The 5,899-nt window shown below is 42.2% G+C and overlaps 1 pseudogene; it reads right to left on the reverse strand.

The window, feature by feature from the left end:
• Positions 1-1,362: 1,362 nt before the first annotated feature.
• On the reverse strand, positions 1,363-2,095 carry LOC122177207 (annotated as a pseudogene).
• Between the last annotated feature and the right edge of the window lie 3,804 nt (positions 2,096-5,899).

The raw sequence follows: 5,899 nt of genomic DNA on the forward strand, positions 1-5,899 counted from the left end.
AGCTTATTGCAGTGGTTAACAAACCTTTCTGTAAAGAAGTTTTTCCTGATATCCAAACTAAACCTCCCCTGCAACTACTTGAGGCTATTTACCCTTGTCCCATCACCTGTCATCAGTGAGAAGAGACCAGTCCTGCTCTTGCTGCAATTGCTTTCAGATATTTGAAGAGAGCAATAGGATCTCCCCTCAGCCTCCTCTTTTCCAGACTAAACAGCCCCTGTTCCTTTAGTCATTCCTTGTAGGGAATATTCTCCAACCCCCTAAAAAAGCTTATGACAACTGGAAGAAAAGGAGGTTATCAAGAGAAATCAGCATGGGTTCACCAAGGGGAGGTCATGTTTGACCAACCTTGTAGCCTTCTATGATTTTGTCTCTGGCTGGGTGGATGGGGGGAGAGCAGTGAATGTAGTCTACCTTGATTTCAGCAAGGCATTTGATACTGTCCCCCAAGACATCCTTATAACAAAGCTGAGGAAGTGTGGGATAGATGAATGGACAGTGAGGTGGGTTGAAAACTGGCTGACTGGCAGAGCGCAGAGGGTCGTTGGTGGTGGTGCAGAGTCTGGTTGGAGGCCTGTAACCAGCGGTGTTCCTCAGGGCTCGGTGCTGGGTCCGGTCTTGTTCAACATCTTCATCAATGACCTTGATGAGGGGATAGTGGCCACCCTCAGCAAGTTTGCTGATGATACGAAGCTGGGAGGATTGGCTGACACGCCTGAAGGCTGTGTTGCCATTCAGCAAGACCTGGACAGGCTGGAGAGCTGGGCAGAAAAAAACCGGATGAGGTTTAACAAAAGCAAGTAGAGTCTTGCACCTGTAGAGGAATAATTGCATGCACCGGTACAGGATGGGGGACGACCTGCTGGAGGGGAACTCTGAGGAGAGGGACCTGGGTGTCCTGGTGGACAACAGGTTGGCCACAAGCCAGCAGTGTGCCCTTGTGGCCAAGAGGGCCAATGGCATTCTGGGATGCATTAAAAAGAGCGTGGCCAGCAGGTCGAGGGAGGTGATCCTCCCACTCTGCACTGCCCTGGTAAGGCCTCATCTGGTGTACTGCATGCAGTTCTGGGCTCCCCAGTACAAAAAAGACAGGGATCTCTTGGAAAGAGTCCAGTGGAGGGCCACAGAAATGGTAAAGGGCCTGGAGCATCTCTCCTATGAAGAAAGGCTGAGTTAACTGGGTCTGTTCAGCCTTGAGAAAAGAAGACTGAGAGGGGACCTGATCCAGGTCTATAAATATCTAAGGTGTGGGGGGCAGAATGGCGAGGCCAGACTCTTCAGTGGTGAGTGGAGACAGGACAAGGGGAAACAGCCGGAAACTGCAGCATAGGAAGTTCCGCACAAATGTGTGCAAGAACTTCTTTACAGTGAGGGTGACGGAGCATTGTGTCCGTACTGAATCTGGTCGCCACCAGTGAGACTCACCCTCCATACATATTCTGTCTCTGATTCCTTTGGAGAGCGGCTAAAATCCTTTTTCAATTTTGCTAGTTCAGTGGCTGAGAAGGGAATTTCTTTAACATTCATTTGAGGATCTAGATCCTCACTGTTATCAAATGTGTATTCAGTTTTTATCAAAGGACGCAATGGGGCTATTGGAGTTTCTAATTTATCTAGCCTTTCCTTCATTCCTGGTAGTTCCACCTGAGGAAAAGGTTTTTCTCGAGGCAAACTATGGGTGATGGTATGGCTGGCATGCTTACACGTTAGCAGTTCCTTAAAAGCCATTTGCAACAAAGCCAAATTACGTTTCTCTCTTTCTAATTGTTCCTCGAGGTTCACTATTTGATTCTGCAGAGTTTTCACCAATTCTTGTGTTACTTTAACCGATTCCTGCAGTGCTTGTATAGTTTGGGTTTCTGCCGAATGCTTTTCATCTCGGAACTCCACGGCAGCTTTTAAAGCAGCCCCGAGTACGGCACAAATAAACGACCTTCCTTTTCTAGCTCGTGTACGAGCCTCATTCTGTAACACTAATGTGGTCCGAAACACTCTGCAAATTATGCCAATTTTGGCGTGCTCAGTCCACCCCTGAAAAAGAGGGACGAGCACCATGCTTTTCTAAAAGGTCAAATAACACATCTTCACTTTTCATACTGGCAATACTGTTACCCATTTCTTAATACAATGAAAGATCTATACTAAGGGAGGTGGACATACACGTGTTCAAAAGCTCAAGTGACTCCTTATCTCCCCAGGAAAACAGACACTTTTCAAATGCAAATGCTCAAAGCACTCTTCCCTTTCTCTGAGGGGAGCACACAAAAAGGTCCAAATTTCACACTTAAGGTACAAGATACTTAAATCACAAAATTCAGAGAGGTCTTCCCGAGGAGGCACACACGTAATCAAAATTAATTCATACATCCCCGAGAGGTACACACATAAACTGTAAAGTTACAGAATGCGGAGCGGTCTTCCTGGAGAAGGACTCACGTCTAAGTTTTCAAAAATATCGCTCCATGCAACTCCAGTAGGTGCACACAAAGAAAATTTCAGACTATATCTGGAAGGACAACACTCTCACGGTGGGTATCCTGCCGACTACGCCATTAAATAAATGTCTCACTCCAATTTCTAGGAGGGAGAGGAGGTTCTTTTAATATCTGTATACCCAGCATGAGATTAAGAAGCAACGGTTCAAATGTTGGTCCGACCAGTTTATTACAAATCTTAATCAGGGAAATGGGGAAGGGGAGGATGGACACTATTATGATTAGGGTAATGGGGAAGGGAAGGAGGGTGATAGAAAAGATAGAAGAGAAGAAGCAAGGAGTCTTTATAGGCAGCAAGAGGGACATAGTCACCACCATGGATCCAGCGTGGTTCGTAGTTCTGTCTTTGATCTTCAGTAGTCAGGCAGAGTTGTTCTATTGACGACGACGATGAAGGATGACGACGATGACCATAGTGATGATGGCCCCTTTTCAGTAGTTTCAGAGTGGTCGAGTCAGCTGTCTTTGGAGTGGCAGCTTCTGGCTCTGGGATCTCAGCAGAAACTCCTTTGTTCCCATCTTCCGGGCCTTGCCAGCAGATAAGAGGGAGCAGGGATGCCCATCTGCATCCTGCTTCTCACAGAACACGATGGTATCGTTCCCCAATTTTCCCACACCTAGCTGGAGCTGTTTAGTCACAGGCCAGATCTTCCACCAGTAAACACTCCTGAGCACTCTCATCCGCTCTTCTACAGAGCAAGCAGCTCTGGAGGAAGGGGCTTTCGAATGTTCCCAAAGCAATATCGATTGTCACACGGTTAGCACCCATTAGTTGCCTCCTCAACAAATCGATCAGAGTCTTATCACAAGAAATACCTCAGGAAGCAAGCTTTGAGCCAAAAAACAAAGGATTCTCACACACTGGAACAGGCTGCCCAGGGAGGTCGTGGAGTCTCCTTCTCTGGAGATGTTCAAGACCTGCCTGGATGCCTACCTGTGCGACCTGGTGTAGGGAACCTGCTTTGGCAGGGGGGTTGGACTCGATTATCTCTGGAGGTCCCTCCCAACACCTACAATTCTGTGTGATTCTGTGTGTGATTCTTACTAAAGGAAATGTTTCTAAAAGCAAGCTAACAATTGCTATTTTATTTTAATTTGACATTGAAGTTTGAAATAATTTGAAAAATCTGTGATCCTACATCATGATTATTCTGAACAGACAATCTTCAATATTATTCATTAGGAAATGGTTATACCTACTGTAGGGAACCCTCTTTAGCAATGGGAATGGACTTGATGATCTCTAGAAGTACCTTCAAACCCCTACAATTCTGTTATTCCGTGATTCTGTAAACCTCATTAGATTCTCATTGGCCCACTACTCTTGCTTGTTCAAGTTCCTCTGGATGAAAACTTTTTCTTCAGTTGTATCAACTGCCCCATGCAGCTTACTGTTTCTGGAAAATTTTCTGAGGCCACACTTGATCCCACTATTTGATCTCTGGGGGACACGACTCACCATAAGCCTCCATCCAAATATAGAGCCGTTGACCATAAGCCTCTGGCTGTGACTATCCAAACTCTTTATTCAGTGAATATCCTGGCCTTCAAATCTTTCTTATTTAGAGATAAGAATGTGCTGTGGGACCATATAAAAGACCTTGCACAAGACAAGGTAGATGACATCAGTTGCTCTTCCTTGGTCCACTGAAAGTTGGTCCACACTTCATCACAGAAAGTCACCAGATTAATCAGGCACAATCAGCCCTTCTGGAAGATGTGCTGGCTATTATGTCTTATCATATTTTCCAGGAGGATCTACTTCATGATCTTCCTGGCTACAGAGGTGAGGCTCCCTGGCTTGTAGTTTCCCTGATTTTTCTTTCTTTCTTTCTTAAAAATGGGAGTGATATTTCCCATTTTTCAGTCACCAAGCACGTCACCTGACAGTCACAACTTTTTAAATATAATGGAGAGTGACTAGACAAATACATCAATCTATTTCTTCAGGACCCTAGGATGCATGGCATCTAGCGTACACATGCACAAATTCAGCCTCATGAGATGGTCTTTGGCTTGCTCTTCTCTTACAATGGGAAAGATTTTGCTTGCCCAGCATCCATCTAGTAATTCAGGGGTGTGAGTGGGAGATCTGAGAAACCTGTCACACAGTGAAGACCATTTAGCACCTCAGCCTTCTCCATGTATGTAGAAGCCAGTTCCTCCTTTTTTATTTATTTGAGCATTGATCAGAAAATCAAGCAACTATGGCTCATGTTCCACCATTGATACTTTGCAAAACAACTGAATTTTCCTTCTGCTGAATTTGGGGGGAATATTCAAGCACTGAAATTCTCCATGGAAATGTAATTGTAAGTAATCATTTTTCAAATCTTGATCGCACAATGAAGACACCTGTTTTGATTTCTCCATATACTTTGAACAGAAAATCCAGTTTAGTTTCATGCAAACAAACCAAAATAATTCTGCAAATTGAATCAGTACATAGGAAGTAGGGACAGTCAGAGATTCATTAGAAAACAGGATTTCCCTCTGGACAAAAGCCTGAAATAAAGGAAGCCAAAGGGATTCGGATATATTGCTAGTATTTATAGCTGGATTAAAAGCTTCTAGAAGCCTAATTTCATAGTAGGATAGGCAAGGTAGGATAGTTTAGGGCACTCAAAAGAGAATAAATGAGAACAGAAATCACTTTCTCACTCCTAAAGTCTCAGAATGAAAAAGATAAGATGATGTTTTGTGTAGTGTGGTAGAAATAATTCTCTTCAAATTCCTGTTTCACTAACAGTGTTTTGTTAAATTAAATCAGTTTTGAGAGTGAATCCTATATCAGATTATCCTTCACCGCTTGTATAGTTCCTGTTTCTGAATCCACTAACACTTCTGACCCTACAAACTCTGTTTTGTCTTGACAGTGAATTATATTTCTGGAAAGTCCAAATAGTAGCACTGTTAAATTAGCCAGCAAACTACGATACAGAACATATATATATGTATTTTATTTATTTCTAAGAATAAATTTCTATTTTATGTGACAACATAATGTGTCCGTGTGAACTGTGGCCAATTAGTTATCAGTAAGTCATATCATATTTATTACTCTAAATTCAAATAGTAGTTGAAATGAAAAATAATAGGTATAAATTACAATTAAATTAAAAAAGAATTGGTCTTTTCATTTTATAGACTGTGTATTATATAAAAGAAACAGAAATATTCTGCATTCATATTGCCTTGTTCCCAGCCCCTCTTTTCTCTCTACTTTTGTTCTTGTGTTTATATATTGAAATTCTCTAGAATGAGTTATTATTCATTAAAGTGACATCTTAAAATCCACTTTTTAGTACTAGCATATATGAGGAAGATATCTAATGGAAAATAAAATAAAATAAAATAAAATAAAATAAAATAAAATAAAATAAAATAAAATAAAATAAAATAAA

Source organism: Lagopus leucura, unplaced genomic scaffold, assembly GCF_019238085.1.
Source record: "Lagopus leucura isolate 7727_CA_CO unplaced genomic scaffold, USGS_WTPT01 Super-Scaffold_100001, whole genome shotgun sequence".
NCBI lineage: Eukaryota > Metazoa > Chordata > Aves > Galliformes > Phasianidae > Lagopus > Lagopus leucura.